The sequence below is a fragment of the Triticum aestivum genome, chromosome 5A, assembly GCF_018294505.1.
Source record: "Triticum aestivum cultivar Chinese Spring chromosome 5A, IWGSC CS RefSeq v2.1, whole genome shotgun sequence".
Taxonomy (NCBI): Eukaryota; Viridiplantae; Streptophyta; class Magnoliopsida; order Poales; family Poaceae; genus Triticum; species Triticum aestivum.
Genome location: NC_057806.1, coordinates 368,392,766 through 368,404,587, shown reverse-complemented (window position 1 = coordinate 368,404,587; position 11,822 = coordinate 368,392,766). Strand labels below are relative to the sequence as shown.

Genomic DNA, 11,822 nt, shown 5'->3' with positions numbered 1-11,822 from the left:
TGGAGGAAGAGAGACAGAGAGGTGGTCGAGTGGTGGGCGTGGGGGCGACGTTTTTTTTTCTAGTTTGTGTCGTTCGGGTCGGGTGGCTGCTGAGTAGGGTGTTATCGGGATAAGCTTTAGGTGTTATTAGAATAAGGTCTTAAGAGTATTGTTAGAATAGACCCACCCTATATATATATATATATATATATATATATATATATATATATATATATATATATATATATATATATATATATATGACAAATTTATACTACCACCGCTTGTAGTTACCACCTAGCTAGCTGCCCTCCACGTGTCCTCTCCCCTCAAATGTAGCATAAAGCTAACCGGGTCCATGGATAAGGTTAACGGGTGCTAGTAATCCAATAGGCAACAACTAATTCATTTTTTTTAATTAAATAATCCGGCAAGCTAGTGGCGCTGGTTTAACTACCCCCTCAATTCTTGGCGACCATACATTGAAAAACTTGGTGACCATTCTTGTTAGGTGGAGGGCAGTTTCGTAGTCATAGTAGATACTTTTTTGGGGGGCGGTCGGAGCAGATAACTACTAGTTTTAGTTTAAAAAGGCAATATGAGAACGTTATATCTTTTCTAGATTTTGTACACTCATGTGTACTTGTAGTATGAAGTATTAACATGTAATTATTGAAGTATGAAGTATGGAGTATGGAGTATTGACATATTTTACATGAAATATCTTAGCATATGAAGTATTACCCCTACAAAGGTAGTATTATGTAGGAGTATGTGGTATACTTCTTTTTTGTAGTATCTAGGGAAGTGTACATACTTCTCTCAGTTGTAGTATGGAGTATATTTCTAAAATTTAGTATGGAGTATGTGTGTGCGTGTGTTTTTGAAATAGGAGTATATGATTTTTTACTTCTGAAAATTCATATTCACTTTTCTTTGAACCAAACTATTGAGTAGTATATTCATCCAAACAAGAGTATATGCAGAAAGTAGGGCGGAGAATATGAAGAAAGAACGTAGTATGGAATATATTTCTTATTAATAAAGTATATAGTATACATAGATTGCATTGATGGGTACAACAATACAAATAGGTCATAACTGATGACTCATGTACTCCTACAATGAATGACCGTATATACACCCCTGCCTAGTATCCTTTCAGTTTGCTTTTGGCCAAATCCAAATTGATCTAGACAGAAGTGTAGTCTAATCACAATGCATGGCCGCTCATGCAAGGACGACTTATATATATGCGGACGCCGATGCGGCGGCGTGGCCTCAGAGTGAAAGCGGCGTGGACGTCATCGCCGGCAGCGGCGCGTGTTGGTGCGATGTTCTCAATACACGGACATGGTTGCCGCCGCCGGCACGGCCTCGCTGTGATCCCATTAAAAATTTAACGACGACCACTAACTCCAAAATGCCAAGGTAGTTCTCGACTAGTTCGATCTTCAACGACTAATGTTCAAACTGCAGATTGATGGATTAAAGATTAGTATATGTGCACGTATTAGAAGCAATATGCATGGATTTGCATGAAGAAAGAAGAACAGATGAACATGCGTACCTTGTTTCCCTTTGGTGACCCCGTATCATACATGAAGCCATAGTATATCCCTGAATGAACGCGATGCCACCAGCGAGCGGCAAAACATACGGTGAGGTAGTTATATAGTAACAACACAAAATCCCCAAAAAATAGGAAACATCCGGTGGGTTTTAATCAGGCTGACTAAACCAATTTATATGGGAAACTACAACCCGCTAACAAGTGCACGTATCTAGATGAGATGGACGGCAATGAGGATATAGGTAACTACCACTAGGTGGTAGTATCTATTTTCCCTATATATATATATATGTATATATATATATATATATATATGTGTATATATATATATGTATATATATATGTATATATATATATGTACTAGCTGAATGCACGTGCGTTGCCACGGATTTAGAAAGTATATGGACACAATGAAATATTCTACTTCCGAAATATGTGTTGAGCATGGCAATATGTGATTTCAGTTCCGAAGATTTACTTTCGCTCTACCATTTTGTTTTCCTTGTTGGACTGAATAGCACATAAAGAAAGACTGACTACAGGGTGCTAGTGCAAAGCACTTAAAACTCTAGGCACCTAATGCGAAGAACATTATTTTTAAAAAAAATCGGTTTTTCTGAGTAATTGAAGTAGATCTAATGAAGATCAGCTATGTTCCTCCTCAGATCATGGGCGTGCTCCTTGCCTAAATTTCTAACTATAGTTGTATTAAGAGCCTGCTTGGTTTCTCTCCGCTCCTCTGACTCCGCTCCCGGAGCGGACCATCCTACAGCTTATTTTAACGGAGCAGCGAAAACCCAGCTCCCCGGCTCCGCGGAGCGGAGAGATACCAAACAGAGCCTAAGTAAATTTTGCAGCGAACCATGTTTGTTCCGTTGTTTTACTGCAGTCTTGAGACCAAAACCAGGTGTCAGATGCTGGATTTCGGAACACCATCTGCTTCATCACACAGTAAGCATCTGAAACAACATAACTTCCTATTCACCAGTTTAAGAGATAGAACAAAAAAATGGACAAATGAGAGGAATAAAAATTTCACGCTACAAATTGTAAGGAGATATGGAGTGTAATACATCACAAGCGGTACATCCTACATGGTCAGCCGATTATAACTAATATTAGAGTGATGTATTGCACGGTTCACTTCCAACTGTTGATCCAATATCTGCAAAGCAAAAAGAATTGTATGAATGAATAAACTTGATGACTTTTTCGCCCCATTGAGACTGGCAGAGAAAGATTTTGTAGCAACACATAACTTCACCGCCATAGGCAATCATTTACAATTGCTAATTTGCTATGCTGGTATAGACGACTAAATCACAAGCAATGGATTTTGTGATTTCAGATCATAGAAAGAGAACTACCTTATGGAAGGGGCTGAACTGGTGAATTGAAATTTTATGACATGGCACTGAAATTACAATTGAATGGTCATTGTAAATGATACATCTGTCAACATTTTGTGTGACTGGAACAATGACTCCTCAAAACTGATAATGGGACATATCTCTGAGATTAAATAGGTCACTTGCTTTCTTTCTGGCAGGAAAAACTGAAAAAGAAAGGCATATCAGACACTCAGACATATGAAGCTGCTTATCTACAATGCTTTGAGGAATTTTATACATATTTCTTGCATACAAAAAATTGTGACTTGCGGAAAACAATTTGTTACAACCAAATATTCATATGAAGTATCAAGACGCTCAATTTGAGATGAACCAGAGAAATAACTTGCGAACCATACGCTAACCATTGTTAAGAGCTTCCATGTCACACAGATGTTCTTGGCTCCTGCCTTGTGTCAAAAATATAAATTATGAGCAATTACAATTTCATATCATAGTCAATATCTACAGTTTGGAGCGTGGGACAATGGCATGGAGCGTGAGAGCACACCAAAGCATTAAATGTAGCAATGTGGCACTTGCTCCCTGTACATATACCTGTACACATGATGTATCTAAAGGATGCAAGAGATGTATACGTTTTAAGGAACTGCATGACAAAAACTGAAGTTGCAGAATCTCTCTCACAACACTACACAAGTATTTGGACACAAAAGAACAAGCGCACGTATAAACACGCGCGAGCACGCAGACAAGTAATTTGCATTGCGTAAAAATCTTGCAGCGTTTTCTGGTTTATTTCTCTTATTTATATGGTCAAGTGCTACTGAAAAAGAGAGAAAGTAGCTAGTGAGTAGGTATATCAAATGAACCATCCCATGTCCACCTGAACCCAACGACAATAACGCTGCTTGCACTGGATTCGTGGCATCCCACGAAGCACATACAACGATCAGATCTAACTAACCGAGAATTACTCCAAGACGTGGACATGCACACATTACTTGGTTGTTATTGGCAGAAAAATAAAATTAATAATGCTAGGGACCTAGCAAAACATGATTGCATTCACATAAAAATCTTCCCGGACTTCAACAGCGAAGGAAATCGCTCCGGCTACACCACGATGAGCTGAAGCTCACATGGTGGCGTCCACCATGACCGCCACCACATTGGAGGCATTGTCGGCATGGCCGAGTCTCCCACAACTAATACCAATTTGTATGCTAATAATTTTGGGTATAAGTTGTAGCTTGGGAGGCATACATAACCAGAAATAAATAGGATCGATGCAACATTGCCAACACCGGTCAACTGATTATTTAGTGATACACTGAAAGGCAACAACAAGCAAGTACCCAAAAACACTGATTATTTAGTGATACACTGAGAGGCAACAAGACGAAAGTACTGAAAAACTGCAAGTATGGAACATACAAGTGATAAGTAAACCAATCCAGACTTTACATATCTTGTTACTGTAACCTCATGAATAGAAAATCAAATGAAACTCACTTGCTTCCTCCTCTTGGTTCCAATCATCATCATCATCAAACTCTATATTCTGCAGAGCGCGGCCATGTGAGCCATATTTGCAATAAGAAAGACAAAGAAATGATACATCACTGGTCTATGATTTCATAATGGGTACCCTTTCATATTTGTCCATGTGAAGGAACACACATACATCATACAGTTTCGCCAAAATCATGAGCCTTTTAAACAATTATTTCTAACACAAAGAATACCTCAGTGCATAAAGATTTGAAGTATTAACCTATTTATAATTGGCATCCCAACTTTCTTCCTCCTCCACTCCCCGCTTTCCTTATATCACCGTCCTTTTCGATCTTGTCATCTCCATACTATTAAGTAGCCAATCTCTATCAGCACAGTGGCATAAGCATAATCTAAGTATTTCCGTAATTTGTAATGTCAAACAGAGTATCAGACTACAAACCAGCAAATATTGTATCTACAATAGGAAGATGTTTTCCAGATTGATTCCAACAACTCAAAAATAATACTAAAAGGTAATGATGCATTTCCTTGAGCTTGCCTTCAAGTTTGTCAAATAGTTGAAATGACTGGCAAATAAAGATGGCAAGATCCATGTAAAGGACCAATATATGTACACATTAATAATATCTAGCCTAGAAGTGTTCGTTTAAGTTTCACTGCTGCCATAGACATGCCAATAGGAAGGTGTAAACAAAATAGTTTCCTAAAACAAAGATCCCAGAAGATGTCATATGCATGAACGTAAGTTTGCGGCAGAAGCAGCTACAGTGATTCTAGCAAACCTGCCACTCTATCTCACCAAACTGTTTTCTCAACTGGTCGTCTTCATCTTGAACTTGAGAGGAAAAACAATATTAACTATCTATTGTGCTAACAACACATAGAAAATAAAAGAAATGGTATTTACTTCAAGACTACCATGTTGTAGTTCTGTAGGAAAATTTGCAGGAATCAGTCTGAGGATTGATGCAAGAGCTTCACATTTGCCTTTTATTTCACACCTCATTTTAGAAAATCTTTCGATATCTCTATCATCATTCTGCAAGTTTCATGACAGTGGCTTCGCTGTCCCATTCACGCAGTTCCATACATCCATGAAGGAGGGAAATATCACAGCTGTAGAAAGAAAATGTGCGTCAGCATCACAAGTCAAAACTGAAAGGCAGATAGTAGGAACATGAAAGACAATGTGCGTCAGCATCACAAGACCAAACCAAAAGGCTGGGTGGATATGGTGGTAGTTCCATCCACATAAACTTGCACAAGAAGCTAAAGCAGAGGTTGAATGCCTTGAGAACACAAACAGACATGCACAATAACCACACTTCAAGATAAGATTAATTCAGGAATGAAACCAGAGGCACACGCACGCAGGCAAAACCTTTTAGATGAGGAATTGAGGATCCTGAGGAGGAGGAACAAGTGTGTGGCGGGGCTGTGCCACCTCTCGACGTTCGACGGGCGCCACCAGATCCCCAGCACGCCAGGGGAAGGCAGGGCATCATCGGTCCCCAGCACGCCAGGGGAGGGCAGGGCATCCCCGAGAGATAAGTAACCGGCCCCATCGAGATGGGCGAGGCCTCCGACGAAGGTGAGGGCAAGGGCTAGGTCAAGGGACTCCTCGACCTCGTTGACACGGCTGAAGCCATCGTCTATCCGTGGGCGGCGCTTGAGCGTTATGAAGGCGGTGACAGTTGCAGATCAATGGACGCCCGCGTGACCGCCTGTGCCGGCGTGGTGAGCGAAGAGGAGGGTGGGTCGGGAGGACACGACCATGGGAGGAAGCGGGCGCGTGGTGGAGGAGGCCGAGGTGATCTCCGATCTGGACGGCGGTAGGGAATTTTTCTCGCGAGAGATGGGATGGGTAGTTTGGGGAAGAGAGTTCGGGGCAGGGGATGTCTGTGCCTAGTCATGGCCTCGTGGGTGCTTTTCTTACGGAGGTTGTTTTCCTTTTCTTTTTTATCGTACCGGAAAAAAGTGGGTTGAACGTGGATTCTTTCCTAGCGATTTTTTTCTGCGCGGGATCTCTCGATGGGAGAAGGTAAGGAGGAGGTCGAACCATCACGACGTTCGATTCTGCTTTAATAGTAGAGATGTAGGACACCTCTTTTATACTCCCAGGTGTACATACTCCCACCTATTAACAGTTTTTTAAATTGGATATTCCCGTGGATAAGTAGCACACCGGCCGATTGGTAGAAATTAACTGTAGCCAATTTTTTAGGGTCCACGGAACTACTTTCTTCGAGCGTGCATGCATGTGCTTCATCCTAGAATTAAGGGATCAAAAACCAGATACCCTTTTTCACGAAAGAAAACCCAGCTACCTTTATCTACACGTGTGTTCCATTCATATACTCCAAGTTTTCTTCAGAAGCCATTCATATAGTCCATAGAAGAATATATCTTCGACTTGAAAGGAAGTAGTATAAGTACGTTCGAAGTATACGAATTTGCTGAGCTTGCATGCATTGTTTATTTCATATAGTATGTCATACATATATACTAATTTTTATGAAGTATATACTATTTCTTGAGGGAGCACACATATACCACATTTTTGGGATGAAGTATATACCACTTCCTTGTGAACTTGTGATGGATATACCATATATTGTGGGTTGGAGTATGTACCATATATTTTGTGATGGAGTATATATCATTTTTTGGTCATGGGTATATTTTTTTGCCATGGAGTACATACAAATTTTTTTGTTGGAATATATACCACATCTTTTCAATGCAGTGTATGCCTTATTTTCTCTGATGAGTACATACAAATTTATGATGAGTATATTCATTACAATGGAGTATATACCATATCTTTTAGATGAGGTATATACACTATTTTAGCGATGGAGTGTACATAGTAACCTAAAAACAAGTACAATTTAATTCTAAAAGAAGTAGAACAAAATAAAAAAGTATAATTCATTATGAATGCTGCCATTTTCCCACTCAAATACAACACTTAAAGCTATGTATGTGTATCACATGCGACATCGATCAATCTTGGCCGGAGTTCCACGGTGGCGTAGACTGCGGAGCGTCTTGAATCATAAGTCTTTTGGGTAGCATCTGTCGATCTTGATTAGAGTTTCACGTTGGCCTGTGAAGATGACTCGCCAATCTGGTTCAGATGAGGTGAAGCTTCAACGTAGTCATGTGGAGCACTGGAGCGGACGTCATTTGGATCCATCACAAATAGTATAAATTAATTAGTACTACTCCCTCTCTCTCGGTTTACAGGGCGTGCGCGTACCCCTAGATCGTCAATTTGACCAACTTAATACAAGTCATATATTACAAAAAATATATCAATATAAACTTCAGATGTTCTATTTTCAAAAGATATAATTTTTATGTTACATAGTTTATATTAGGGTGATCAAATTGGCAACTTAGGTATACGCGTAGGACTTGTAAACTGAGACGGAGGTAGTACAAGGGATGCAAGTAATCACATTATGCATGCACGTGTAGGAATTAATCGTCAGACATGCCATACCTTGCCATGATACAGGCCGATATGAATAACATGCATGCGAGGCGCTCCATCGTGCATCATGATCCAGGTCCATACCTCGGCGGCTTCTCGTCTCCATCGGCGAATGGCCGCCAGATGCATCCGCCTCCATCTTCTAACTGCCACGCGTCGAGTTGTCGCCAGCTGCATCCTGTCTCCCCTGTCGAGCCGCCGCCGGTCACTTCTTGTCTCCCAGTCCAGATCAATGTGCTCATCAAGCCTTGTTTGTAACGTGAATGCTTTAATGGAAGAAGAAGAAACAAATATCCTAATATGCAGCCAACAATTGCACGTGGCTTATCCCTATTAATATGGAACAACTTTTCAAACGCTATGTGATCTCTCCTCTTCTTGCGACAGTACCATATATATTTAAATAACTAACTAACAAATTAAGCGCTAAACGGGTTTTGTTAGTGAGAGTCAAAACACATCGGTGGGAATAAAAGGCTACACGTGGCCTAGGAGTATATACTCCTAGGTGTACCAACCCATTTTTCTATGTATGTATATATATATATATATATATATATATATATATATATATATATATATATATATATATATATATATACAAATGATCTATTCTGCTAATATTAGCAGAATAACTATTCTGCACACCACTTCGTCACTGCACGCTCAACAGAAGTGCACTGCATCATTTTGACGACGAGCACTGCAATAGAGATTAGTGAACTTCTCGTCGGAAAAAACTGCACGAGTTATTTTTTCGGTACTGTTTTTGCTCTAATTTTTTAACCGTTTATCAGAATGAGGCGTGTAATATACCATTGAAAAGCTATGGATTAGGCGCAACTTCGACATGTTAAACATTTTTCGAGATTCCACACGGTTTAAGAGCAGTTTTGAAAATAGTGCGGCGGATGACGAGTGCCAGCGAGCGTTTTTTCGTGTTTTTTTCTAAACCGCTTGTTGGAATGAAGCAAATGACACGCCGTTGGATAGATATCATCGAGGCGCATCTTTTTCATATATAAATCTTTCTCTAATTCATTACGGTTTAAGAGCAGTCTCAAATTTACTAAATCGCGGAACTTTGTTTTTTAAATTTTTTGAAATTTTCGGTACTGTTTTTGCTCGAGTTTTCTAACCGTTTGTCGAAACGAGACATATGATACGCCGTTGGAAAGCTACGGACAAGGCGCAACTTTCATATGTTGAAATAGTTTTGAGATTCCTTACGGATTTTAGTTAATTTTGAAAATCGTGCGGCTGACTTCGAGAGGCAGCGGCTGTTTTTTTGCGAAATTTTTACGAACGGCTGGTCAGAATAATTCAAATCATACGCTGTTGGAAAGATATCGACGAGACGCAACTTTTTCATGTAGAACACTCTCTGTAATTCTTTACGGATTAAGAGGAATTTCAAATTTACCGAAATGCGGACACTCTGTTTTTCGCGATACCCAAATCAACGAGTGAACTTCCCCCAACAGAAAACCGCACTGCATCGGACGAAAACCGCACTGCATCAGACAGTCAAGCGAACTTCATGATATTCATCCGACAGAAAGCCGCATTACATTGGACGAAAACCGAATTGCATGAGACAGTCAAGCGAACTTCATGATCTTAGACGAGTTTTTGGGAGTTTTAGGAGTAAATGACGGAGTTTTGGGAGTAAATGACCCGCGACACTACGGAAAGTGAACCACATAGGTTTTTGTTGTCCCTTTTCCAACTTCTTTTATGAACGAGAGTGGACTGCATGGATGAGGGCAAGTAAACCGCGACATGTAGCAAATTGAACTCCGTAATTATTTTGTGGCTTGTTAACTTTCCTTTTTTGTAATTTGATCTAGACTACATGGTCAATGTTAGTGAGCTGCATGAATGAGGCGAGTGGACTGCATTTAAAATTACATTTTTCCACCATAATAATTTTACCTCACACCAACATTCGCTGAATAATTTAAAGAACAAGTGAACCTCACAAAAAAAAAGTACTGCAAGAACAAGCTAACCAAACTACATGCACACTTTATGTTTTGCGCCACTGTCTATGGCCGCTGATGATGCTCATGGAGATAATACATTCACCCATTTGTTTTACACAGCCACACACATACATACACACAAAATCAACACTAGCTAGATCAAAAAAATCAGTTGAATAGGCGGGCGTACTGCAAGCACCCACGCGCCGCACTGCACACGCCCACGGATGGTGACGCACACTCCGTGGCCTGCGTGACCGCGGTGCTAAAACTACATATCATCATGTACCACACTGAATCACTTTTTTCTCTTTACACTTGCAACCAAAATCTGCAACAAATTAGAACATCTCTGTAAAATGAGCAGAAATAAAAGTACAAAAAATTCACTGCAATTTTACATAGCGAACTGCATGGCACAAGTTAAACAAAAATAGAACTACGGAGTTAACTGAACTCCTACTCGTGGAGGTTCAGTGGCAATAACAGAAGAGGACGACAATAAACAACTAAGCTAACTCCCTGTTCGTGGGAACATGTCGGCGAGGACAGAGCAATGGAGGACACACATATTGGGGTTGGTGGGTGCTCAACTGTTGCACATACATGGGAGCGAAGGAAGGGGGCTCAGTGGCCATGGATCTCGGCCGGAGTAGGAGAGGATGACCCCACCCGCGGCAGCGCACCGACGAACTGAAGCCATGGGCTGGCCGAACCGCATGGCCGCGCTAGCCGAACTGCTCGCTGGAATTACAGGGAAAACTTGCCTGAACCTCGCCGCCGATTGACCTCATTCGTACCTGCGGTGGTGTTTGGCAATGAAGCAGAAGAGGACGGGGGGAGGCGGCCATCAGGGCGGCTGGTGGGAAGGGGCACGCCGGCAGTGGGGATCCCGCCATGGCCACGGGATGCGCCAGGGCGCCTGGGGCGGTGCAACCGGATCCGCGCCGTATGATGTAGCACCGGCGAGACATGGGAGGAAGGAAGCTGGCCAGTTGCGGCGGGGTATGGGGAGGAGAGGGCCATGGGAGGCTCGCCGGATCTGGGGAGGAGAGGGCCACGGTGACCTCAGTAGGCCGCGGGGACGGCAAACAGAGGTCGGGGCAGCCCGATCCGGCAGCGAGGGAGGCCGGGGACGACCGTATCCGGCGCAAGGGAGGCCGGGGCGGCCCGATCTGGCGGCGAGGGAGGTTGGGGGTGGCCGATCCTGTGGCGAGGGATGCCGGGGAGGGCGGCGGTTGGCACGGAGATTCAAGGGCCTCCGGGGTGGGGCGGGGCCCTGGCGGCAGCAGCGGCGGCTTCAGGGCAAGGCGGAGGTGGCTCGGCGGATCGAGGCTGCGTTGGGTGGTCGGCGCGGGAACCGGCTCCTCTACCGTGCCGTGCCTTCTTACGCAAGAGGGTGCACATATGGGCCAGAAAGGCCTCCTAATGCATCACGCGGCAGCACAGGTCAACAATTAACTATTTTCTTTTTTGCTAAAAAACTAATTAACTACGTACTTCCCAACTCTTAAGAAAACTATTTCCCTTGTCTAAAAAAAAACTATTTCTCCTATGAAATACTAATTTACTGTTATTGTCTCAAAAGACTAATTACCTACTCCCTCCGTTCCTAAATATAAGTCTTTTTTAAACATTTCAATATGAACTACATACGAAGCAAAATAAGTGAATCTATACTCTAAAATATGTCTATATATATCCGTATATAGTTCATATTAAAATCTTGAAAAGACTAATATATAGAAACGGATGGAGTATTAATTAATACATATGAGCAACATTCTAAAATGGAAATGAACTCATACTAAAAAAATGATTTTATTGGTATTGGTATCGTTCCGTTTCATTTTTTTTCTTTTAGCCAACATGTTCAAGCAGACATGTGTTAAAGTTTCTAATATATATACATA

The 11,822-nt window shown here is 41.7% G+C and overlaps 2 long non-coding RNA genes across 5 annotated transcripts; both read right to left on the bottom strand.

The window, feature by feature from the left end:
- Positions 1 to 1,048: 1,048 nt before the first annotated feature.
- Positions 1,049 to 6,364, bottom strand: LOC123103421 (uncharacterized). 4 transcript variants are annotated; one of them, XR_006449820.1, is made up of 5 exons: positions 5,807 to 6,364; positions 4,420 to 5,541; positions 2,920 to 3,353; positions 1,550 to 2,717; positions 1,049 to 1,452 (listed from the first exon to the last, which is right to left on the bottom strand). It is a non-coding gene; the product is annotated as an uncharacterized lncRNA (long non-coding RNA). The 4 variants fall into 4 exon arrangements; XR_006449818.1 differs by having other exon boundaries at positions 1,050 to 1,452; positions 2,920 to 4,468; positions 4,682 to 5,541; XR_006449819.1 differs by having other exon boundaries at positions 1,051 to 1,452; positions 2,920 to 5,260; positions 5,344 to 5,541.
- Positions 6,365 to 7,343: 979 nt separating this feature from the next.
- LOC123106938 (uncharacterized) lies at positions 7,344 to 8,288 on the bottom strand. Its single transcript, XR_006451552.1, has 2 exons — positions 7,934 to 8,288; positions 7,344 to 7,598 (listed from the first exon to the last, which is right to left on the bottom strand). It is a non-coding gene; the product is annotated as an uncharacterized lncRNA (long non-coding RNA).
- Between the last annotated feature and the right edge of the window lie 3,534 nt (positions 8,289 to 11,822).